The sequence below is a fragment of the Anthonomus grandis genome, chromosome 17, assembly GCF_022605725.1.
Source record: "Anthonomus grandis grandis chromosome 17, icAntGran1.3, whole genome shotgun sequence".
Classification (NCBI taxonomy): domain Eukaryota; kingdom Metazoa; phylum Arthropoda; class Insecta; order Coleoptera; family Curculionidae; genus Anthonomus; species Anthonomus grandis.
The window spans coordinates 954711-981282 of record NC_065562.1 but is presented as its reverse complement, the minus strand read 5'-3'; the positions used below and the strand labels follow the sequence as shown (position 1 = coordinate 981282).

Here is a 26572-nt window from a genome sequence, read left to right as displayed (position 1 = left end):
ATTATAAACGTGTCGTGTTCGTCTCGTGACGTCATGAGTTACTTTATTAATGAATTATTAATATTATGGGGACAATTTTGAAGGGAGTTTTGATAAATTACTAGGATAAATAAAATGAATATAAATATTAATAAATATATAGTTGAAATATACAGAGGGTATTGATATTACGGGATATTTATGCGGATAATAATAGTATAAAAATAGAATTATACGGGGAGTTTTAAGGTTTAAGGACATTTACAAGAAAGATAATATTTAGAAGAGTAATAGCAGCATAAAGGTTAGGACAAGGTATAAATATCTGGAAAAAAAAACAGTAATAATAGTTTTATTTTAGTTAGGGTTCTTTTAGTGGGGGTTGCTAAATTGGTAATAAATTTATATTAATAGTTTACCAATAATTTAGAAAAAAAAGACATTGATGCGGTGTCAAAAAAAGGTGTATTTTTTGTATTTTTTTACTATATTACTGATATCACGGCTTTTATAGCTTTTATTCAATAAGTTGATAAACTTTTTTATTGGTTTTTTCCCTTTATTTTTTTTTTATTTTATTATAATTGCCTTTTAAAATAAAAATACAAAAAAAACAAGAAACAAACCTCTTTTTCCTATCCTAATACATTGCTTCTTATGGGACCTGATCTTTCTCTTTAGATTGTGGCACTCGTATGAATCGTGGAAAAATTTGTCATAAAGCTTTTTTACTACTTTTTAAGTCATCTTTAAGCAGAAAAAAGATATTTTGAATTCGGAGCATATTTTGAAAAAATGCTCATTTTGTCCCGAATTTTGTACGAAAATCGAAAAATGCAAAGAAATAGGTTTTCCGTTCGTTTTAGAGTCAAATCGGTAATAATCTTTTTTAAAGGTACTCTGAAGTAGTACAGGATAGAAAAATTTTAAAAAAAAAATTTTTCATAGGGCTCATGATAATTCGATATTTATGTTTTATAGTTTTTTTCAATTTTCTCCGATTCTATGATAGCTAGAACCGATTCGTTTTGACATACGGATACCTCGTAATATTCCTGAGAACTTTTCTTTGAAACAAAATGTTCTCAGACTTACAGTTAATTTATAAAAAAATAAAAATCATTTTCTCGAAATTTTTCGTATTTCGATTTTCGACCAAAAAAAAATAAATATTTAATTGAGTTTTTTTACTGGAAATTGTTAGTTTAGGGCTTACTTTAAAATTTGCCAATAATCATTTTAGGAAAAAAAATGGTACGGTGGGAAAAAACCAGTTTTCTTTTGTTTTTCCCATATTTTTACTTATATCTCGGCTTGTATGGTCTTGCTATTACTTTCGTCTCTTTTTAATACATTTAAAAAAAGATGTATTTATTTTTGTTGTGAGGATGTTTTTGTAGCAGATTTGAAAATCAACGAATTCTCATATTAGACCATTAAGCCCCATTGTGCAAGGACCAACGTTTTTAAGAAGTGATAAAGGGAATAGGGTCGGCTTGAAAGTGATTGTAAATGAAACTTACTAATTAAAAGAATAAAGAATAGTATTTTATTAGAAAATGTTAAACCATTAGGTTACAACAGATAATTAGGCTTTTATTGCGGTCAAAAGATCAACGGCATATCTTTAAGTGAACTATAATTTGTTAACTACTTTTTTCAGGTTTAAAACGATCATTAAGTTTATAAGGTCATATAGTTTATCCACGCTTATTTACGCCCCGAAATTGGGAAATTCCCAGTGATTCCACAGAAGGGAATAAAATGGGTTTTATTACTTTTCACAAATTTTGAAAATACTATATATATATAATCCTTTTATCCTTAATTCAATCGTTTGTTCTTTCTCTTCCATTTCTAAGGCAAAATTAATAATAATATTTGTTGTAATTCTACAATAGATAAAAACTATAAATTCAACACAATTTAAAATAAGTGAATCCGCGGCAACGTCGCTTTTCTACCATGCCGCTACCAGCCTTTTGATGTTCTATAAATAACCGCCACCCGCGCGGCGTCTTTGAGCCAGTCGCTCGTCACCTCTCAGCGAGTCGCCTTTAAGCCGTCTCGCGGTATCGTCTCCGTTCAGTTGTAAGATGGAAGACACGCTCGCAGCAAATCAAAATTGAACTTTGTTGTTTTCTCTTGAATTAAATTAACTTTACAACAAAAAACCGCTGCAGAAATTGAAGGCGGTTGAGTGAAGCAGTAATCGGCCTCCATGGTGGAGCAGTTCTTCTTAAATCCTTAAATTTGTAAGTAAGGTCTCTTCTTACATAGGAGAGCGCTACAAGTGATTGGGGCAGTAAACAACCTCCCCAAATTTGTTGGTCCTACGAGCTCGGATATATTCATCGACTTCACTCAGTTTATATTGTAAAGATTGCTGCTGTTTCCTGTTTAAAGTTCCTGGTTCCTCCTAATGTTCTGGGTCTCTCCTAGAGTGGATTGGTAACCAAATCTCCCAGTACCAAGTACTCTCTCATTTAAATTAAGTTTACCAAGTGGACAAAAAATTGTACGGAAAATCGCAAATCGCTAGTTAATGCGTAGTGCTCGGTTAGTGCTCGCGTTCTCAAGGACTTATTGGTAAGTTCGTTCCAAACTCTTTGTAAATACTCTTTTGGATTCATAAGGATAATAACTCTGCTATAAACTATTGTGTTAAATTTGTGCATGTGCAAAAAATAAGGTTTTAATCTCGGTTTAATAAGGTGCTCTAAATAAATCTCTTAGCTAAGTATAGCTGAAGGTAGCTCTGACTCAATCTAAAACTGTAAACTGGTTTACAATAACTACTCATGTAAACAAAAACCACTCGGTTCTCATAATTTGTAAAGTTTAACTAGGTTTTAACCTAATTATATGTTTTATTTACCGTTTTATCTTATCTCAGTTCTCTATATTTAATATATAGTATATCAAATTCACAATGACAGAACCTAGGGAAAGTGCAGAAGCACTAGACTTGACAGTGGGTGCAAATAAAAGACTGGCTAGTTTAAAGGCTAGAATCACTCGTGCTTATAACTGGGTGCTGCAAAACCCAGACTGTGACTCGATCAGTACTCTTGAAATAAAAAAGGAGCAATTAATCTCTTATTTTAATGATTATGAACAAATTCAACAAGAACTTGAGCAATTTGACAGTACTTTAATTTCCACAGAAGTAGACGAGTGGGAGGCAAAGTATGTCACAACCCTTACTTTAATAAAAGATAAAATTTATGCGCACACCTCTTCAAGATCTGGTTCTTCTACTACTATAGTGAATAGTTCTAGTAGAAACACTGAAATTGGTAATTCACCAGCTTCATCAAGTGTCAAACTACCTCAACTGTCAATAAACCCATTTACTGGGAATTTTTCTGAATGGAACTCATTTATTCAATTATTTTCTACGCTCATTATCCAAAATAATGATTTGACGGATTTACAGAGATTTATATATTTAAAATCCTACCTCAAGGGTGAACCGTTAAATCTTATTCAAAACATTGAGGTTGTTGATACTAATTTTCAAATAGCATTAGACACATTAAAGGACAGGTATGAAAATAAGTCTCGTGTTATTAGCATTTTAATTAAACGCTTGCTGAAGGCTCCTTCTTTAGTCAAGACAAACTCTCAGACCTTAAGAGATTTTTTAACTCTGTCTAAACAAACACTGCAAGCCCTCAGAAATATGAATGTACCAGTGCAACACTGGGATTTAATTCTCATTGAAATATTTTTAGAAAAGGTTGATCATTCTACTCATAGAGCCTTCGAATATGAAATAGGTCCTAAGTCAATTCCCACTCTTGCTCAGTTTCATGAATTTCTGGAAAAGATGTGAAATATTAGAAAAGCTCAGCTTTAATGAATTTAAACAAGAATCTAAGCCATCTAAGGCAAGGGTTACCCTACATAATGCTGAAAACTTTAGGTCAACTGGCCCCTCGACTGGCCCATATTTAAAATGCTTATTTTGTTCAGCGACAAATCACAAGTTATATCATTGTGATAAATTTAAACAAATTTCTCCACAGGATAGATTTAATTTCACTAAAACTCAACAGTTGTGCAGAAATTGTCTAGGCACAAAACATATGGTTGGGACCTGCAGCTCCCAGGTCTCGTGCAGCATCTGCAATGGTCGACACCATTCCCTTTTACACATAAGTTACCCAGCAACAAGAAATATTACAAGTACTCCCTCAAGTGCTTCTCAGACAAATAGAAATCAGATTTCATCTCTCTCTTACAACCCCTCCAATAGCGCCCAAGTCTCTAGTCATCATTCATCGCAAAACCCTGCTAAAACAGCAAGTTTTTCGAGTCCAAGACCTCAAACATTACACATAACTACACAACAGGAGGAAGATACTCCCGTGGTTATTCCTAATTCGTCCAGTTCTTCGACACAAGATATATCAGATCCCTTAGAATGTTTTCAGCCTGAAAATCAAACCTCATGCCTCTCAGCTATTGCTCAGACAGGCCAAAAAGGTCATATACTTTTAGCCACAACCCTTGTTACACTGTATACCAAGAATGGAACTCCGGTAACAGCAAGGGCACTTCTAGACAATGGAAGTCAGACTTCCTTTATAACCCAAGATTTATGTAATAAATTAAAGCTTACCTCATATTCAAGAAAACTTGAAATTTCCACTCTTTCTGAGAAGTGTTCAATGTCTGATTTGATGGTGGACATAAAGATATTTCCACATAACAGCACTACCATCAATTTTGATGTCTCTTGTGCAATATTGCCAAAAATAACGTCAAAATTGCCCCAAGTAAATATAAATAGAAGCTCACTAAGCTTACCTCAAAATATTAAGCTTGCTGATCCGACATATTCTGTGCCTGGTCCAATTAATATACTTCTCAGTTGTGATGTTTACAATGAAATATTAATTGATGGACTCATTAAGTTAGGAAAGGGATTACCTACCCTACAAAATACTTACTTTGGATATATTATATCTGGATCTCTTCCTGAAAGTTCCTTGAATTATAAGAGGAACCTGAATGACAATACTCAACCTGAGGAAAACTCTTCAGATATGTCAAACTTCTCATTTTTTGTTCAGACTAGCCCAATATGTGACCCTATACAAAACTCAATAGAATCTCTTATGCAAAAATTCTGGGAGGTTGAAGAAATAGAAAGACCTGCACTCGCTTTAGAAAATAAGGCCGAAGAGATTTTTAAGGCTACCACTACTTTCTTGCCAAATGGAAGATTTCAAGTCGATTTACCTTTAAAAACTCCGAATGAATTTCAAAAATTAGGTGACTCTTTTTATAGAGCAAAACAAAGATTTTTGAATCTTGAATCAAAACTTAGTAAAAATAAGAAGCTCTACTCTGACTATAAATCCTTTATCGAGGAATACATTTCCTTGCAGCATGCTAAAGTTATTCCTCTTACCCTTACGAATGAATTGTCTCACAAAAAGTTCTTTTTGCCACATCATTGTGTGTTACGAGAGGATAATCTCACAACTAAACTCCGGGTAGTGTTTGATGGTTCCATGAAAACCACCAGCGGAGTCTTCCTTAATGACATTATGCTTAAAGGCTATTCAATTCAGCCAGAGCTCTATGATGTTCTTTTAAATTTTAGACTCTTTAAGTTTGCCTTCACTGCAGACATTCAAAAAATGTTCAGGCAGATCAGAATGAACCCTAAGCATACGTTTTTGCTGAATATACTGTGGCGTGATTCTCCTTGTGAACAATTGCAATGTCTAGAACTTCAGACAGTGACATATGGCACAAATTGTGCACCATTCTTAAGTACACGTTGTTTAGTTGAGTTGGCAAATTTAAATAAAAATAAATTTCCTCTAGGAAGTATGGCACTCCTAAAAACATGTTACGTGGATGATATTCTCTATTCAACCCATGACCTTGATACATTAAAAAAGACTTATTCTGAAGTGACTTAACTTCTTAACCTGGCTGGTATTCATTTACACAAATGGTGCTCCAACTCCACTTTATTTCTCAAGGATATTTCCAACTCATCACAAGAGCAAAATTATATAATTGCTCCAGAAAATGGTTCGAACAAGGTGCTAGGACTCTATTGGGATCCAAAGGGTGACTATTTTTCAGTGTCCTTACCCAATCTCCAAATAAAGAATAGTTATACAAAGAGAGAGGTCCTCTCTATAATAGCTCAAATTTTTGATCCAATTGGTCTCATCAACCCAATCGCAGTAATTGGAAAAATAATCATGCAAAAGGTATGGATCGCTAAATTAGACTGGGATGATTGTTTAAGTCCAGATATTCACAAGGAATGGTTAAAGTTTATAACAGAATTTGCCGCTCTCAAGGGTCTAAATGTACCGCGAACATTACTGACTGAAACCAATATCTTAAAACTAGAGTTTCATTCCTTTTCAGATGCCAGCATAAAGGCATATGGCTCCTGTGTTTACATGCGTGTTGTTTACTTAAATAAATGTACATCTTGCATACTTATCTCCTCAAAAAGCAGAGTGTCTCCAATAAAAAATATTACACTGCCTAGATTGGAGCTTCTGGGTGCTCTTTTGTGTAGTAAATTGATAGAAGAGTAGTAACTATTCTACAGGAGCAAATTCCTTATTCATTTACGGTAAACCTGTGGACAGATTCTGAGATTGTATTAGCATGGATTCGTGCTTCTCCCTCTCGATGGACTCAGTTTGTGTCTAATAAAGTAGCAAAAATACAAGAAGTTGCCTCTAATTATACCTTTAGATACGTAAAATCGAAGGATAATCCAGCGGACATTCTCTCTCGAGGAATGACACCTTCAAATTTGATAAATTCAGATCTCTGGTGGCACGGCCCACCTTTTTTGCAAGATACTAATTTTGACTTAGAAACCTATAATGTACAAATCAATGTTCCAAATCCACCCAAAGAAAAGGTATGTAGTCATCTGAGTAAGGTTTCAACGGAACACTTTTGTGATGACTTATCTAGTAGATTTTCAAATTTTAAAGGCTACAACGTAGCTTCGCGTACTGTTTAAGATTCATTAATAAATGTAGGAAATTAGCTCAAGAACAAGACACATCTCTTACAGTAGAGGAGCTTAAGAACTCTGAGAACAAATTAATTGCTTTGGTCCAAAATCAATATTTTTTCTACGAAATTAAACAACTCTTGAATGAGAAACCCCTGAAAAATAAACCATTTTTAAAGTTAAACCCATTCATTGGCAAGGATGGAATGCTGCATGTTGGCGGTAGACTCAGCAACTCAGAAGTTCCTATTGAACAGAAATTTCCTTTATTATTACCTTCAAGGTCTCATATTGTGCAACTTCTTTTGAGAAGGGAACACATAAGATTGTGTCATGCGGGACCCCAAAATACTCTATCCAATGTTCGACTTAGGTACTGGCCTCTTGATGGGCTTAGAGAAATTAAAAGAATAATTCACTCTTGCTTAACTTGGCTTTAAGGCCCAAGCAGCTGCCCAACTTATGGCTGACTTGCCAAGAGAACGTGTGTGTATCTCTCACCCCTTTTCAAATGTAGGTATTGATTTTGGAGGCCCATTTTTTATTAAGAGCTCTAATCTTCGAAGGGCACCAATAACTAAATGTTATATGACTGTTTTTGTATGTATGGTTACTCGTGTAGTCCATATCGAATTGGTGTCTAGCCTTTCAACTGAAGCCTTTTTACTCACCCTGAAACGTTTTATTAGCCGACGAGGAAACCCAAAGATAATTTTTAGTGACAATGCAACAAATTTTTTAGGTTCCAGTAACCATCTCAAGGAGGTTCATGATTTTCTCTCTAAAAATAGTGTTTCTCAGACTATCAAAACCTTTCTGGCAACTTCTGAGATTAAATGGAAGTTCATACCCCCTCGATCTCCACACCATGGAGGTATTTGGGAAGCCGCTGTTAAAAGCGCAAAACACCATCTCTTTCGACTAGTAGGGAACACAAAATTCACATTTTAAGAACTTAGCACCGTTATGACCCAAATTGAGGCAGTGTTAAATTCACGGCCACTCTGTGCCATATCAAATGATCCCTCAGACTTGACATTCCTTACTCCTGGACACTTCCTAATAGGTAGATCTCTTACCTCATTTGCTGAACATGATGTGACAAACGTCCCCGAAAATCGACTAGATTTATGGCAAAAAATTACTAACGTTCGGTAAATTTTTTGGAAAAGGTGGTCTGTAGATTACCTTAACAGACTTCAAAATCGCCCGAAGTGGTTATATCCTTGTCCCAACCTTAAGGTTAATGACTTAGTACTCCTAAAGGAGGATAATACCCCTGTTTTACATTGGCCTATGGCTAGAATAATTGAACTTTTACCAGGCAAGGACAAAAGAGTCAGAGTGGTTAAGGTGTTAACTAGAGATGGAACCTTCACCAGGCCAATTACCAAATTATGTCCTTTGCCTAATGGCGCTAACCAAGACTGTTAAGTGTTCTAAAGAATAGATAATGTGTTAGCCTAATTTATATTGTTGTTAGCATAATTTTATGTTCCTGAAAATTTTAGTTTAAAGATGTAGAAGTAAGTGTTTTAAGTGACTTTAATTTGTAACCAAGTTTTGACCTAATGTTTAGAATTGATTTAATTTAAAATCTACCCCTGTAATCTTAAATATTAACTAGATTTATGTATCTTTCTTGTGCTTGCAAACTTAACCAGTTACTTTCTTTGTTTGAAGTAGTTACTTCAAGGGGGGGGGGAATATGTTGTAATTCTACAACAGATAAAAACTATAAATTCAACACAATTTAAAATAAGTGAATCCGCGGCAACGTCGCTTTTCTACCATGCCGCTACCAGCCTTTTGATGTTCTATAAATAACCGCCACCCGCGCGGCGTCTTTGAGCCAGTCGCTCGTCACCTCTCAGCGAGTCGCCTTTAAGCCGTCTCGCGGTATCGTCTCCGTTCAGTTGTAAGATGGAAGACACGCTCGCAGCAAATCAAAATTGAACTTTGTTGTTTTCTCTTGAATTAAATTAACTTTACAACAAAAAACCGCTGCAGAAATTGAAGGCGGTTGAGTGAAGCAGTAATCGGCCCCCATGGTGGAGCAGTTCTTCTTAAATCCCTAAATTTGTAAGTAAGGTCTCTCCTTACATAGGAGAGCGCTACAAGTGATTGGGGCAGTAAAAAACCTCCCCACAATATTATCTTAAATCTATATTTTAAGACAAATATTAAAATATAAATTTAATAGTAAATATATTTAAATAAAAAAAGAAAAAATAAAAAAATATTAAGCTATTATAAATACACAGTAGAAAAAAGAGATAAGATGAAATTAGGAGGATCCATCATAAAATTCGCCGTCTTATTGATACCTAATATTACTTCAAAAATCTATAAGAAAACTTTTCCCTTATCGGCATCCCTTATGGATATAGGATGAAAACAGAAACAATAACAAAGCATACTTATTACTTAAAAGATCGATAATGTCGAATGACATTTTAGTAATTGACATTGTGGGCTGTGAAAAATCCCATTAGCTATAAAAATAGGCTAATGTTTGTAGATTGGGTAGTATTAGAATGTCTAAAGCCGAACGATGCCGAGTGACATAGAGAAAAGGTTAGCGAGTGCTAATCGCGCATAGAAAGATATTTTCTTTCTATATATTTTCTTGTCTATTTCTATGTTTATCGAGTTAGAGAGTACCGCTTCTGGTCCTTCGCTGGGTATGGGAGCCTGGTTGAAATATCAATAAAGTCATAATAAGAACCAGCTAAGTAGCATTGGAGGATTGGGCATACACATGCAATAGCAAAGCATGAAGATAACAAGAAAAAAGGGGCCACTCTTATTTCATGGCTCTAAAGCCTTCCCAAAATGCCAACTCACTATTGTCGCAACGACAGTAGTAAGTTATATTTAGTAACCAAAATTCAGTAAAAGACGCAACGAACAAGATTATACCAATCATATAGAGCAAAAAAATATTGCTCGCGAAGAAAAATCAAAAGACAAGAAAGATGCCTGCTGTTTAAAAAATTATACATTTACCATGGATTTACAGGCTGTGAAAAACTGCCCACTAATCAACGCCAGCGCAATATATTACAAGGAAAAAACTAACCGTGTACAATTTTACAGCGTATAACTGTAACTTATTTGTTAAAGACTGTCAATTACGATGTGTTCAATATGTAATATTTTTTCCCATTAAAGTCTTTCTTTAATCCAGTTATTTTATTTAGATTGTTCTAAATTTTCCAAAATTAAAACTTAACCGCATCAATACCCCCGTATCTGCGGTAAATATTAACAAAAGCTTAAAATATTGATTACCCTATATTAGATAAGTGACATAAAATTTAAAAAATTGAATAATACAATAAAACATGAAATATACTTCAAAATATAAGAATTATAAATGTTTTCTATTTTTTATAAAACTACGTTTTTTCAGATACGGGCTATTAGAATTAGGCCAGCGAAATATGCGCTCTTCTATTATTTCACGCCAATGCTCTAATACGTAAATATGCAATGCCTTTTTATCCCGTGTCATAGAAAGTTACATATTAAAAAAGGTAATATTTCGAATTCAAATATTAGTTTTGTTCTGTAGTGAGTTTCAAATACAAATTTTGTATTGTTAAGACTAATTATTTGATAGTTAAAATTGGCATTCATAGCATCACTGTACGTTATTAAAAAAAAAATTGAGTTTGCTTTCATAAATTTTCATTTTTATTCCTTCTGTATAATAAAAACTGATAGATTCTAGGAGGAATTCAGGTTAAGTAAGAGTATTGGCGCGACTTTTAAAATTAAATAGACGTTTAATTAAATATTTCTAGTAGTCTTAAGTTATAGTGTTTAGTGTGTAAAAACGGTAAAAAGTGTTTAGTGTATCTTATTGGTAAAAACGCTACATTTTGAAAACATACCTGACCTCACTACAACAGATCTTTAAAGTTGCAAAATCAATGTCTGAGGGTTTTTCTGCAGTTTCTGCTATACCACAGGGTAGTAATTTCAGGCCGTTGCTCTTTTGAATTCCTATTGATAGCCATCCAAGGGTGGTAAAACGCTGGGAAAGTGTCCTTTTTGTTGATGACTTTAAGATCTGAAAGTTGCAAGAAGATATAAACTTTGTAGACAACTGCTTTAAGCAAAATCGATATCAAATTTACTTATTTCATAAATAATAAACCATTAATTAACAAAACAGGAGTAAAGGATCGTGAAGTTGTTTTTCAAAGTAATATAAAATTCAATAGTCAAGAGAAAAAGGAAAAAAAACTTTCCAACATGTCCAAGGTTAAAACCTATCATTAAAAAAATCATCCAGGTTATAATATGCCTTAGCCAATAAAAGCGACTTTAATTCTCTTTTAAATTTCTTAACATCCGATATATGTCTAACACATAGAGGAACATGATTGTAAATTTTTTTACTTATGTAAATTAATGAGTTTTTGGTAAGGGAAGTAAAGTAGGAATAGGTAGGGGAACATCATTTACACGACGAGTCAAATGGCCAGTGTCAGAGGGTAGTTTGGGAACTTTGTGAATAAGAGCAGCTGTTTCTAAGATAAAGAGTGCAAAAAGAGTTAGGATTTTTTCAGAAATGAAGAGGGGTTTGCAAGAATCTCTTAATTTAGCAGAACACAGGTATCTAACTAATTTTTTTTGAATAACAAAGACAATGTTAAGTAGCCCCTTATTGGTTAAACCCCAAAAAGGCAAGCCATACCGAATATGAGATTCAATAAGTGAAAAGTACACTGAACGTGCAACCACCCCTCCCAGCTCTTGTTTTGCCATTCTTACTGCAAAACATCCAGAAGATAATTTCCCAGCTAAATGTAAAATATGATCTTCAAACTGAAGGCGACCATCAATGGTAATTCCTAGGAACTTGCAGCACTCTTTATTCTGCAAGAGGGAATTTTCGTCAAACATAAGACCCTGAACATCGCACTTAAACCCCATAATAGACGTCTTACTTACATTAAACACGAGCCTGTTGGAAGCACACCACCCTGATAAAATCTGAAGGTCTTCAAGGATACAAGTCCTAATATAATAAGAATTTTTATGGCTCCATAGTATGGTGGTATTATCAGCAAACTGAACCACCTTGCCCTGCAGTTTCAATGAACTCAAGTCATCCACATACAGTAAAAATAACAGTGGTCCCAACACTGAACCCTGGGGAACGCCGCATTTCAGGGATCTAGAAGCAGACAAACGCCCAGACACTGTAACCTTCTGAGTACGATTTGATAGATAGGACTCAGGCCATCGCAACGCTACGCCCCTAAAACCATATCTATCGAGCTTAGATAACAGTATTCCATGATCCACACAGTCAAATGCTTTGGATAGATCACAAAACACTGCCGCCGATGACTCTCCAGAATTCAAGCACACATAGACGCTCTCCAAAAAGCTAAAAACAGCATCATGAGTCCCTTTACCGGCTTGAAATCCAAACTGATTTGCAGACAAAATGCCATAATGATGTAAAAAGGACAAAATTCTGCTTTTTGCAAGTTTTTCAACTATCTTAAAGAGGGTAGACAAAATAGAAATGGGACGGAAATTACAAGGCTGATCCAAATCTCCACTCTTATGAAGAGGGATAACCACTGCCTCTTTTAAACATGAAGGAAAAATGCCAATATGTAAAGAATTGTTTATGTCAGACACTAAAGCATTTAAGGCTGAATCAGGCAAAAAGAGTAACAACCTCGAAGATATCCCATCAGCTCCAGATGATTTATGGTTTTTAGGCGTTTGATTTCATTTTTTACTTCGGTAAGATCGACAGGATGAAAGAAAAATGAGTGCTCAACCGATACTTCTTGAAGATAGTGTAAGGGATCAATGTTACTATGAATGCCCTTGAGCAAGATATTAGGCATATTACAACAATAGTCGTTTAAAATGTCAGGTCTTAACTCCGGTTCAGATACTTTTCTATGGCAATGTCTAAAATCATTAATAATCGACCAACACTCTCTTTGCCTATTTGATGACATATTTAAGCGATCCTTAAAATAATTAGATGTTGCTGCTTTAATTTGTCTTTCTGTACAGACTACGGTATTTCTGATGATATACAAGGATATTTTCATTTGCACAATTTAGTCAAAAAACGGAGGTTTTTAGCTGAAATTCTAAGGCCTCTTGTAAAGTAAAGCACTGATTGATCTTATCACACAGAACTTGAAAAAATAAAGTAAGTGGGTCAGAAGCCGTTTCAAGTGCATTCCAATTTACCGAAGCTGTAGCAGCAGAAAAAGCATTGAACAAAAACTGCACTAAAAAAATTCAATAAAACTGTTAATTTAAGTATTTGGAAATATGTTTCTTTATATTCTCTTATAAATAAAAAATAATTGTAGCTTGAGGTGCTACATCTAAAAATGCTTATTCTGCTCGACATGTTAGATAAAAATATGTATAAGTAAAATCTGTACTGTTGTGACGAATTCATGATGAGTTACCTATGTTGTTGGGTATTACGTCAGTAATACAGTAAAAATTAATTTAGAAAATACTATGTCATACACTCAAATACTGAAAAGAAGAAAACAACTTATTTTTGTATTTAAAAGATATATAAACTTAAATTTTTAACGAAACCTTTCGTTATATTTAATTTAATGTAAGTTCAATAAGTCTTAAATACAATAATTTACATGAGGTATATTAGATTTTTTTTATATACACTGAAGCTGAGGATTGATCTATTGATCTCTGAGCTCGTTTCTTCTTTTCAATATACTACCTCATTTTATTACAGATATTGAACTTGAAAACGATGAGAAAACACTAATTTTAAAAATTTTAAATTTGAAATGTCTTTTTTGTTCTTGAATGGCTGAAGAGCTTCTATCTTTCTTCAAAATTCATTATATTTAGGTCCAACGTAGGGAGATTCAATATTTTACTTTTATCATGAAAGTGAAAACTTAAATTTAATTTTGAGAGTGATATGTCATTCATAGTTAAGTTGGCTCGGTTTATAAGTCCTTGAGATGAATGGCTTGATTTGGATAATGCATTCATTGGTAGTTTCAACCCAATAAGAACTATGAAGTAAGACATGAAGTCTTTGAAAATTGGGCATGACACTGGAGCATTCAATTGGCCCGGAATAGATATCAACCATTTTCCATCCATAATTCTATTAACTTGAATATCTTGGAGTTCTATGCAAAAAGTTGTAGACACGTTGTAGCATTATGCAGACAGTATGAGCATCTTTACCTTAGAACATTGAATACACTAGATGACTAGAATAAACATTGGCTGCTTTGGATTGAGCGCAACATCTACACATGGGGCAGAGGGGATATTTTGTTGATACACATGCTTAGTATTCCATGTTGCCAGTGATTACTCAATTTTAACAGAAGAAAATAACGTGATATAATAAATTATTATAATTAGCAGAAACTGAGTTGCATCCTTTATTGTAAAGCAAAAGAAAATGTGAAACTCGTTTAATTACCAAAACTATTTTGTACTATATTTACACTAAACACTAATAATAATGGGTCCGGTAAAGTTAAAGGGACGTCTAAAAATAAAATGTTGAGTGTGGCCAGTAGTATTTTTTGGTTTTGCCTGGAACACTTTTTAGTTGGATGTGTTGGCTGTGGACTCAATTTTAGATAATAAAGGCATAATATACCTAGTTAGATTTTACATTACATGAACAAAACACATTTATCAGGTGTTAAAAAATAGGTATTATTTATTTAAATTATTTGATATTTTATGTAATTTTATATATAAAAATAAACATTTTGAAAAAAAAAAACATAATTTAAGATATTTAATTATTAATAAGTAAATAATAACGATGAGGTTTAATGTACATTAACTTATAGTCAAAACAATAAATATCTCTAAATTCATTATAGGCATTAGGAATAAGGCATAGGAATTATAGGCACAGACACGCGTGTTTGTGCCTATAATTCCCATTTTCTAACTATTATCCCATTCCCTAAGTAGGGCTCAAACGACTACCCAACCAACTATTTAGCGCCAACCCAAGGTTACAATCCCTTTTTGCAATGCCAACTCCACATGTGCGCCAACCACACAGTCCAACAATGCATATTTTATGGTTATATAAATAAACAAATACTTACCTATAATGAGACAGGACAGAAAATTAAGATAATCGTACTAGTACAGTAGCCACTCCCAATAAATATGTGACATTTTGACATTTTTTTTTATTTATGAATAAGTCCGTATTTGCATATTTGATATTCCGGATTTGCGCGTGGAAATTTGTGTTTTTCACCTAAAGAAGTGATGTAAATCCTTCTAAGTTGCAGAATTTTGTTACTTAAGGATTTAAATTTAAATTAATAGCATATGTAATGGTCAACGTGATGCCTAGTCGCAAATAGAGTGTAGTCGGGTGTAATTGTGAATCATACGTAAATAGAAAATCCATTAAAATTTTTAAAATTTTGCATTTTTTTACTTCATCCTCACTTTTTTATCAATAAAATGTTCAAACTCAACATTCTATGTAAACATTTTCAAAAAAAAATCGTTTTTTAGACGTCCCTTTAACTTTAACGGACCCATAATAATTTATATTTTTAATATGAATTCTTTAAATCACCAAATTTCCACACACAGCGGCAACGTCAATTTTGCCCAGAAATATTCTCGCGATAAAGGTATTTGGCAACTGCGCTCGTTGTTTACTTTTGGATGGTGCACCTTTCGTACCGTATTAGTATTAAAAGGATGTTTTGAGTGGTTTCAGTGCGTATTTTAAATAATGAATATTAAGACTAAAAACACCTTTTTTGCTGAAAAATTAAAAAGAAGTCTGAAGTGGGTCACATATATTCGAAAAAAAAGGAAATTCAAATTGTTCCTTTCACAGGCGAGTTAGGTGTCATAATATTATTATGAAAATGTAAATACGTTTACTATTTTCCTAGTTTTTGTACTATTTTTATTAGTATTCTGTAGTTAAAGTTGATTCGTAGGGTTTCTTTAGGGTTCTACTTACGTTTGGTTTATTATTTTCATCTATAGTGTTTAGTTTTTAAGTAGTTCATGGTTCTAGTCGACTTTAGGTATCTCCGAATTTAAACATTTTTGAATATGAAATAGTAAGCTAATCTTCTTTGGACTATTTTAAGCACAAAAAATTGGAGGATTAATAACATTTTCTTTAATAAAATAATAAAAACAAAAAAAAGTCATGACAATGTGTACCTACGTACGATATAAACTCGTTTTCGAACATTCGCCGCAAGCGCTTCATGGTTTAGTGGTAATGAGAGTGAACTATGAGCCGGTCGGCCTGGATTCGGATTTCAACTGTGCCAGTGTTCCTTTTTTTATTTTTTTGCGACTAAGAATTTTGTAGTTTTGGAAAAATTATTTAATTTAAATGAAATTATAGATAAAACATGGCCAAAAAGACGAAATTGTTTATATAACATAAAAAAAAATGATTTTACCTTTTCTTGTAATCAAGTCCCTTTATTTTCGTGTAAGAAAACATACCAAAGACACCCATAATGTATTATTTATTGTTTTGGTACTTTTTAGATTTCGATCCTAATTAAAAATAATATGAAATATAGGCATATTCTATTTAAAATTAAGTCTAAAGAATATTAATTATTTTTCATATAAATAACAAAAACAAAATTTACGAGTCCTCTCTATATTTTTTCATATGAATAAAATCTCAAAACGTTAGAAAATATGGAGGCTACAAATATTTGCATAAGGGAATGAATTTTTTGCTTGTGTACAAATGTGTGTAAAAGCGAAACCCATTCACTATTATAGTGTAAAAACACTGCTATCATTTTGGCAGATAGATTTAGATGTCTTTCATGTTTTCTCTTATATAAGTAATGCTTTTTAGATGTGCTTGTTTCTTATTACATATATACACAATTTGGAGACAACACAACTGCGAGATCATATGTCAAAAGTTTGACAATGTAATTATCAATAGCAACAAGTTTCGATCATCAAATAGAGTAGAGTAGACCTCTTTTTTGACATAATTTAATATTATTTTTTAGCGTCCTATGTGAATAATCCGCAAATTTTTTTCTCTTAATCTATTCTTTTCAAAGTACTCTTTATGCTCAAATTTTAAAATATTGCAAGTCGACAAGACCCGTAGTTCATCTTGTTCGAGAGCCCCATTTTGGCCCCAATTTAGGTTATTTAGGTTATATTATTGTAAATCCCTGTAGTTCTAATGCTTGCTTTGACTGTCAGTATTCTCCTAAAATTATTGGTCTCTTTGGGCAAAATCAATGAAGATAATTCTAAATATTTCGAAACTGTTCCATCGGGTTTTAAAAAGGACGCGCTTCGTGACAATTCATTCAGTTTTAATTGTTTAGCCAGTTTTTACCTTGGAAACAATTAAACGACAGTCAAGGCGAGTTATGTTAGTGTTTTTTTTTGACGTTGACAATAAAAGTATGTTCCCGAATTTCGTTACAATATTATAAAAGACGCCATATTTGTAAAATATCTATTATGACTGTTGTGCCCTCTCAATCCAGACTAGGAGGTCCGGTAGCCCAAGAATAATATTTAGTGGTGCCGCAGGTGTTGTTCTCATAGCTCCAGCCAGTAATTCCCAAGCAGACCACTCTTTGCAGTCTGGTCAGCTTTTGGGCGTTGGTGACCTTCTATACGGCTGGCCACCATACCACGGGTCCGTACGAGATCCTCGGTCGTATGACTGCGGTATAAAGCCACTAGACAACATGGGGTTTTATACCCCCATCTTGTACCTACGAGGGTGGTCCCAGAAGTACCCGGCCTGACCTAGAGATGTCGGTAGTAGTTTGAAAAATATAAGTGTATTAGAAAGTATGCAATCTATAAAGCATATGTTTCAAGTTTGAAGACGCCACGTTATTTAGTATTTGTTTGGCAGCCATCAATAGTGAACGTTTTCATTGGATTTGTGAAAATGGAGAAAATTGGTCATCGTTATGTGATACAATACTTTTATTTGAAAGAGCGTATTATTCGTACGAGCTGCCAAGACGAGCATCGCAGTGGTCGACCAAATGAGCTGACGACTCCAGAAATTTTAAAGAAAATTCACAAAGTGGTACTGGATGATCGCCGACTGAAAGTTCGCGAGCTAGCGGACATTGTAGGCATTTCAAAAAGTGCGGTTCATCGCATATTAACTGAAAATTCTGACATGAGAAAGCTGTGTGCAAGATGGGTGTCGCGTTTGCTCACACTCGAGCAAAAACAGTGTCGTGAAGAGGTTTCAATTGAGTGTTTAGCGAAATTTAATAGCAACAAAGCAGAATTTTTAGGTCGTTTCATAATCATGGATGAAACATGGGTCCATCACTTCACACCTGAGACAAAAGAACAATCAAAACAATGGACTTAAAAGGGAGAACCGGCTCCAAAGAAGGCGAAAACCGTTTCATCTGCAGGCAAGGTCATGGCGTCGGTTTTTTGGGATGCGCGAGGGATAATTTTCATTGACTATCTTGAAAAAGGTAAAACTATCAACGGCGAGTATTATGCGAACTTATTGCAACGTTTGAGCGAAGAAATCAAGCAGAAACGGCCGCATTTGGTTAAGAAGAAAGTGTTGTTTCATCAAGACAATGCACCAGCTCACAAATCCGTTATTGCAATGGCCAAAATTAACGAATTAAAGTTTGAATTGCTACCTCATGCACCCTATTCGCCAAATTTAGCCCCCTCAGATTATTTTCTGTTCCCAAACTTAAAAAACTGGCTCAGTGGTCGAAGATTTTCCAACGATGAAAAAGTGATGTCTGCAGTTAATGACTATTTCGAGGCCCAAGACAGTTCTTATTATAAAAAGAGTATCGAACTTATAAAACATCGCTGGAAAAAGTGTATAGAACTGAAAGGAGATTATGTTGAAAAATAAATACATTTTTGTCCAAAATTTTCGTGTTTTCTTTCTTGGGTCGGGTACTTCTGGGACCACCTTCATATTGTTTGTCGTAATTGCCATATTAGGGCCGTTATCTTATTTACGGCCTGCTCTACGTGAGTTTTAAACGTGAGCTTGCTGTCTGAAATGACTTCCAAGTATTTGACCTGCTGCCTCAAAGTTAGTCAAGTCTGATACATAATGGGAGCTTTAAAGCCTGTCAAATTCCGCCTCTTAGTAAAGAGAATGAGCTCGGTCTTTTCAGGGTTAACCGAGAGCCCTGTCTTCCAACACCAGTTCCACTATCCTGCACGCGACTTGCATTCCCTTACAGACTGTGTTCACGAATTTACCGGTGACCATCACTAGTCCGTCGTCCGCGTATGCCTGTGCATGGAATCCTTCAAGTTCTAGATTCCTGAGGAGACGGTCCATCACCAGGCACCAAAGGTGTGGCGAAAGGCAACTGCCTTACGGGCAGCCGCCCTTCACCCTGGCCTCGACACGACAGTCTCTCAGTGTAGCACTGATCTTCCGGTCTTCCAGCGCCGTTTTCACCCACCTGACAAGATGAGCCGAAGTGCCCCTGGTCAGGAGGGCTTGGCAGATAGTGTCTGTTTTTGCCTTATCAAGTGCTATTTCCTTGCTCTCTATAGCTTTTTCAGCTTTGCTCACTACAGAGTGAAGTGCCGTTTCTTCCATCTCTCCACTGAACTTGCGCCAGCAGTCTCTTTTGCATCGTCGGACTTCGTTTTTCAATTTCCTTCTAGCTGTTAAGTATAAATCCCAGTTCTCTTGAGTTCCCCCCTTGAGGTGGTGCGACCTTCTTACGTCTTTTTTGAGACAGTCCCAAATGTCATTCCACCAGGGCAATCTCTTGTTGCCAACTCTCTTGGGAGGGCATGTGGCCTCGTAACAACTGATGAGTAACCTGTTTAACCGTACTACTTCTGTATCTAGTTCCTCTTTGGAGGATATTGGCTCCACCTAGAGTACCCATGGACTGAACAAGACCCTCTTTAAATTTGGTCCAGTCGGTAGCCCTCCGGTTTCTTTTGAGGGGCTGTTCCTCCTTATCCGAACGGATTTCGAAGCGGATCATTCTATGATCGGACATTGTTATGTCCTGTGAGACCCTCCAGTTTTCAACCCTTTCCGCAAATGACCGTGTTACTCATTTGCGGAAACTCTTGTCTAACTCTATTGACAAAAGTCGGTTCCGCATTTACGTTTATTACCAAGGTTTTCCGATATTACATATTCTAATAATGCCGTACCCCTCGCGTTGGTATCCGTACTTCCCCATACAATGTTGTGCGCGTTCGCGTGACACCCCGCGATTAATGGAAAAGCACTATCCCTACTGTATTTTATTAACCTTTTTAGATCTTCCGTTGTCCATTATCATACGGAAGATATAAACTGCATTTTACTAACTTATATTTTGTGCCACTTACCGTGTACTCTAGCAGAGCTGCCGTAGCATCCTTGGAGCTTACTTGTGGTAAAGGTGTTAGTTGAAGCTCCCTGGATGCTAAGAGACACGTTCTAGGCCTCTGATCTCCTTCAAGACCGGCTAGATCGGAAGCCGGTGGCCCCTAGTCCTCTTATTTGTTTCCTAAAAAAGTAAGGTTCTTGTATTAATACAATTTCTCCAGCCTTACCAGTCATGATGCTCGCCAATTCGGCAGTTGCATCTTGACTATGTTGGAGATTGATTTGACTTACCCTAATTGCGCCATGGGGGACATCCATGGGTGTAGGGGTAGCCCTCTTATCTGCCTAAGGCTTCCCTTCTGGTGGCTTGGAGGTTACCGCTGCGGTGCTGGGCGTTCGCCGAACGGTCACTCGAAAAGCTTGGACTCAGCTCTCGGACCTTCCAGACTCGCCTTCCGTCCTCAGGTGTTGCCAGCTGGGGACGCTTAAGGTCCTATTCTGTATTTCAAGGATTTCCCTGACATACTCTAAGTCTGGCCGCTCCGATGTCCACAGAATGAACACACGCGGTGAAGGTGCGACTCCCCACGGTCAGTGGTTGACAGGAGCTCAAAAGCCAGTCTCTTGAGGGTTCGTCCTCCATCGTGACCAGAAACCAGCCCGTCTCTGTGAGTCCGGAGTTTCGAGAGTGGAGCTCAGCCTTGGTCCTCCTCATCTCAGAGATGAGATGGAGCCTTAGGCGGCCTCCTCTTTGGTCACCCTTCCACCTTCTCTGGTCTGACCTAAAAACGACCTGATTTGCCCTGTTGACTGCCCCGCTATAGGAGCCGAAACTGGGTTGGTCATTTGTCCCTCGTGGATGCCCTGACTGGGTATCTCTCCTTAGGAGGGGAGACGCGCCTGTCTGCACATCTTTTAGAGGGATGTACCTGCCCTGTTAGCTAGGCTTCTTATGCTGGCGGTCGGGTGGGGTGTCCTTTTTGATTTGCCCCTTTTTGCTAGAGGCGCCGATGCTGGGTGTCCTCTTCCCTGACAGCGACGGGTGCCGTGGGTAGGATGATTGGCTTCAGCTTATCTGCCTCTCGCCTTACATCTCTTGCCCTTGGTCCACGCCCTTTTACTAGCTGGCGACTCCTTGGGTGTTGCCCGCTGTTCGAGGCTTTGGTGGTGCCCTTAGAGCTGCCTCCTACAAGAGGATGTAGAAGCAGAGCTGGTCCTGGAGGAACTGTTGATCCCTCCTGGTGGGCTTCTCGCTCCTCCTTCTTCCTCTATCTTTCCTCTTTGTGCGGTTGCGGTTCCTTGCATGCTTCTTTTTTTCCTTGAGTCGCAGCAATTTTTCGGCCTTGGTAGCCTTAACTTCCGCCTGGTCAAAACCTTCTGGTTCTGCCCTAGTCGAGGAGTTTTCGCTTACTTCAGCTTCTGAGTTGCTGGCGGCTGGTGACCTTAGCAGGTCCTCCTCCTGAATGGATAAAGGGTCCATCCTGGCTTCGGGGGTTTTAGGGGTAGGTTCCCGTGTCTTGCTTGTGGATTCTTTTTCTCCGACGTCCCTTTCTTGTAAGTTCATAATAAGTTCATTTTTTGGGTTGGTGAGAATATTAAGTAAGTATATTATTAAAATCTAGCAAATTTATTGCTTATTCGAACCCGAAATGCCGCAAAATTAATGTATGCAAATGGAGGTAGTGTCTGGTCGATATCCGGCAACCAAAATCGAGAACGCGGCAATGTCGTTTGCCAGCAACATATTTATAGTCGGCGCCCATAATTTAATCAATATAATGCCCGTATCTCCTGGAATTCCAAAAGAGTTTTAATAATTTTTTATCTAGATATTAACAATGGATAACTAAATCGGTTTATAATGGGTATAAACCGCGACAAATACTTCAGTTTATCTATCTATTTAGTATTGTTTGTTATTGTTTAAAATTTGTGTATGTGTTAAGTAACTCAAGTCTGATGATGGCAAGAACACTTCCCGAAATGCATCACTCCTGAAATTAGAGGATTAGCATTTTGTTTGTGGAGAAAAGACTTCCCCCTACTAACTTTTCAATAAAGTAATTAATGTAATTTTTCACAAAAAAACTTTAGTTTGTACAGGTTTATAACCACTATAAATCGATTTAGTTATTAATTATTAATATCTGGACAAAAAAATATTAAAATTCCTTGGGCATTTCAGGAGATGGACATTATATCGATTAAAGAACAGCGGGCGCAGACTATAAATAGGTTGCTGGCAAACGACATACGCTGCGTTCTAGATTTTGGTTGTTGGATATCGATTGGGCGCTAGCTTCACTAATATGAAAAAATATCTAGCGTGCATTGTAAACATAAAGGTATTCTACGTTGCCAAGTTGCTTTTTTTCTTTAATTTTTTTGTCAGAGATCTTTTTTTTTGAAAAATTTGTTTATTTCTCTCAAAGTAGCCGACCCCGGCAGCGCGGTGGGTATATAGCTGCCTAGCAGTCGTGTGGCCCTGGGTTCGAGTCTCAGACTTGGGATTCGATTAGTTTAAATACTAAAAAGTTATATAGAGGCTTTTCGTGACTAAATGTGCTCAGCATAAGGTCAATAAGTGAATTAAAAAAAAACTCAGTATACAGGGTGTCCGGAAGCTAGATGCAATCCTTTAAGGGGGTGATAGCTGACTTAATTTCAAACTTTTTAAGCTAAATATGTGTAGGTCGAAATTTGTTTATAAATTTTTTATGGCAATTTTTGCATTTTTCTCAAGAAATACCAAAATTTTACACTTAAACGGTAATAGAGCGCAAGTTACAATTAGCATCGGAGTTTCAAAGTTAATTTTGTTTTGTCTAATGTGTATTAATAAAAATACGATCAATTCCAAGCTTCTGTGTAAACTTATAGAAAAAATAGAGACATTGAAATACCCTTTATTTTTATATATCACTCATGCCGATGCCTGGCCAATTCTCAGAATTATGGCCTCTTTTGTGTGGCAGGTCATGTATTAGACTGAGACTTCTCATAAGCCTATTAAGCATTAGAGCCCCGATTGTGGGGTTATTTTAGGTTTTAATGTTAAATAAAACACAATTTTGTTTAAACTATTTATTGTTCATGTTCAAAATGCAATCCATTATTTCTAATACAGGCACAAGCCCTTTTTGTTACTTCGGTGGTGGTTACTCTTATGGTCATATCTTCTTTCATCCTGTCAAATGCTTCATTTATTTCGCGAATCAACTCTTCTCTTGTTCTTATTTCGGTGGTGTATACAAGCTCCTTTGCCCGGCCCCATATTCAATTCATTTCAACTTTCCGTTGAAAAAATTCAACGGAGTTAGGTCAGGCGATCGAGGAGGTCAAGGAAAGGTTCCGCCTCTATCGACCCAACCGTCTGGAAAACAGTCGTCTAAGTAATTCCTGACAGCCAAGGACCAATGCGCTGGACAACCATCTTGCTGAAAGATTATTGGTCTTTCTCGTTCCAATAATCCAGCTTCGTCTAGAAGAACGGGGATATCATTTTGTAGAAAATCTAAATAGTTGGCACCATTTAAATTCTCTGGTAGAAAATGTGGCCCAATAATAGTCCTGCCTATTACTCCGACTTCTTAAGAATAACGGGTCCTCGATGTCCATGTTCAATAAAAAGCGGCAGAACTGAATTCGTCTTGCAGGGTCTTCTTCTTGTAAGCCCTGCACCCCCGTACCATGAAAGGGATACTGTCCATCTTTCTTCATGGTCGTCCACACCTTCCATCTAGAAAGGCCAAGGTCTTCAGCTACTTTTCTGACGCTTGCAGTAGGGTCTGCGGTAAAAGCTTCCAGTATTTGCTCCTCAATCTTTACATTATTAAAGCCACGGTTGACTCCACGTGCCGGATTATTCCCAATGCCAACTTCAGTAAGACGGCGAAAGGTGTTTTGAAACACCCTGAAGTTTGGTAACCTCCGATCTGGATAACGTTCCTGGTACAAGCGTCGTGCCAAAGCTCCATTATCGTTAGCGCGTCCATATGTGAAGACAATGTCAGCGTACTCTTGGTTGGTAAATTCCCAAAAAAAATTAAAAAACATTGGATGCAGTCAGTAGGAAGTTGATAATTTTACAAAATTAGAGGCGAGAGTGAAACTAAACAACAAGAGGCTAAAATCACACGTTTTTATTTATTAAGCGGGTACCTAACTTGTAACCCCCACCCCAAAGTACCTACTAGGTACCCCTTACCCTACAGTATCTACTATTAGGTACCTCTGCTTAATTTTGTTTTTATTACTTTTTATTTACCTGAACTGTCCCATAATAGAAAACCAATCAAGTAAGTTTTGTTTACATGACCTGCCGCACCCAAGAGGCCATAATTCTGAGAATTGGCCAGGCATCGGCATGAGTGATATCTTAAAATAAAGGGCAGAAGCTAGGCATATTTTTAGAGAGGTTTGAACGACGAAAGCATTTTCATTTTCAATTATTTAAACATAAAACAAAGTATTTTTATTTTAACTCCATATTTATTTTTTACGTTTCAATATCTCTATTTTTTCTAATAAGTTTACACAGAAGCTTGAAATTGATCGTATTTTTATTAATACACATTAGACAAAACAAAATAAACTTTGAAACTCCGATACTAATTGTAACTTGCGCTCTATTACCGTTTAAGTGTGAAATGTTGGTATTTCTTGAGAAAAATGCAAAAATTGCCATAAAAAATTTATAAACAAATTTCGACCTACACATATTTAGCTTAAAATGTTTGAAATTAAGTCAGCTATCACCTCCTTAAAGGATTGCATCTAGCTTCCGGACACCCTGTATATTAATGGTTTTTGGGGTAGGTTTAAGAAAAATTGATTTTGGCAATCAAGAATAGGTATAATTGATACTAGTGATATATATATCTGATTCGACCAATGGTAATACTAATCTATCTAATCTAAAGGTAATAATAGCACCATTTGAGTCAAATTAAATTAAATTTCAATAATCTAAAAATTTAAAATGTTTTAAATTTTTAGATATTTATATTATATAATTATATATATAAATAATTATTTATAATGAATAAATTTAATTTAGATATTTTAATATGTTAACTGGTATTGACAAACTATCAATTGTTAATTAATTTTTTACCCTATTTATTTGTTTTATTAATCCAGTTGGATCAATTATTGAATTATATAATGTGTTTAACTTAGCAAAAGATATAGCTACTTCTGTTTTTTATAAAATGTAGTTCAAGATATTGAAAACTATTTGATTGAGTGATACTTGATTAATTGTCGTTTTTAATTGTGATATGCGACTTTTTAGAATATATTGATTTGCAGAAACATTTGATCGCATCATTTTGATCAATATTTCCAGTTATTACTTTTATTAGGAGCCAAGAGGATTTAAAATATCTCGTCTTTGTTTGGTTTATTTGTCTAATACTATGTTCAATTCGTTTTTCATAAGCAAATAACGCTAACAAGGTGTTTTCACATTCTCTCATATAAATAAAATCAGTATTTAAAGCGTTAATTAAGTCGCATAATTTTTGAAAGTATAAAATTATTTTATAATAAGGGTGAAATCTTACCTAATTTGTACGGTAGTATTCCAGGATTATTATTTAGATCATGGAATTTTACTCCATTCCCGTTGGTATAGATGATTCCGATCATCAATCTGCAACAATTGGCATTATTTTAGCTTCATTTACATGAATTATTTCTTTTTTATTGACATTTTGATTTTGAATCTTTGAAATTTTATTATCTTCTAATATCTGTGTTCATAAAGTGGATCTTGATTTAAGTTTACCAAGCCTTTTGTTTTGTTTCTTATATACTTTGTCTAATCGACATTTTTAATGATATAAATAGTTGTAGTTTTGGGTGAATAAATCAGTATTGAATTCTACTATCAAGTGGTTCTTTACTCAACCTATTACGGCCAAGCCACCCTTGCCTGTAAACCTATAGTGAGGCTGCTATAGGGTAATAGGGAATAAAAAAGGTTTAAGGGAACCCTCCCTAAATGATTACACAATGACTCTGTGTTTTTTCTATGTTATAGGCGTTATAGCATAACATAAATGCATTTCTTTAAAAAAGACAAATTATTTTATTTCATTGGTGCAAAAAAGCAAAAAAATATATATTTACTACAAAGAAAGATTTAAAGCTAAAATAGTTTCTAGTTTTTGTAGAATATAGTACCTTTAAATACCGTAATTAATTTGTTTTGC

The 26572-nt window shown here is 35.5% G+C and overlaps 1 long non-coding RNA gene across 5 annotated transcripts in view; it reads right to left on the bottom strand.

The window, feature by feature from the left end:
• Positions 1 to 1505: 1505 nt before the first annotated feature.
• Positions 1506 to 26572, bottom strand: part of LOC126746425 (uncharacterized) — a 45270-nt gene continuing 20203 nt past the window's right edge. For 3 of the 5 annotated variants that reach the window (XR_007663881.1, XR_007663883.1, XR_007663880.1), the window contains 4 exons: positions 25922 to 26010; positions 20646 to 21905; positions 20375 to 20535; positions 1506 to 11072 (listed from right to left, as the gene is read on the bottom strand). This is a non-coding gene — a long non-coding RNA (uncharacterized LOC126746425). The remainder of the gene's footprint in view (positions 11073 to 20374; positions 20536 to 20645; positions 21906 to 25921; positions 26011 to 26572) is intronic. The other 2 variants (XR_007663882.1, XR_007663884.1) reach the window with 2 other exon arrangements.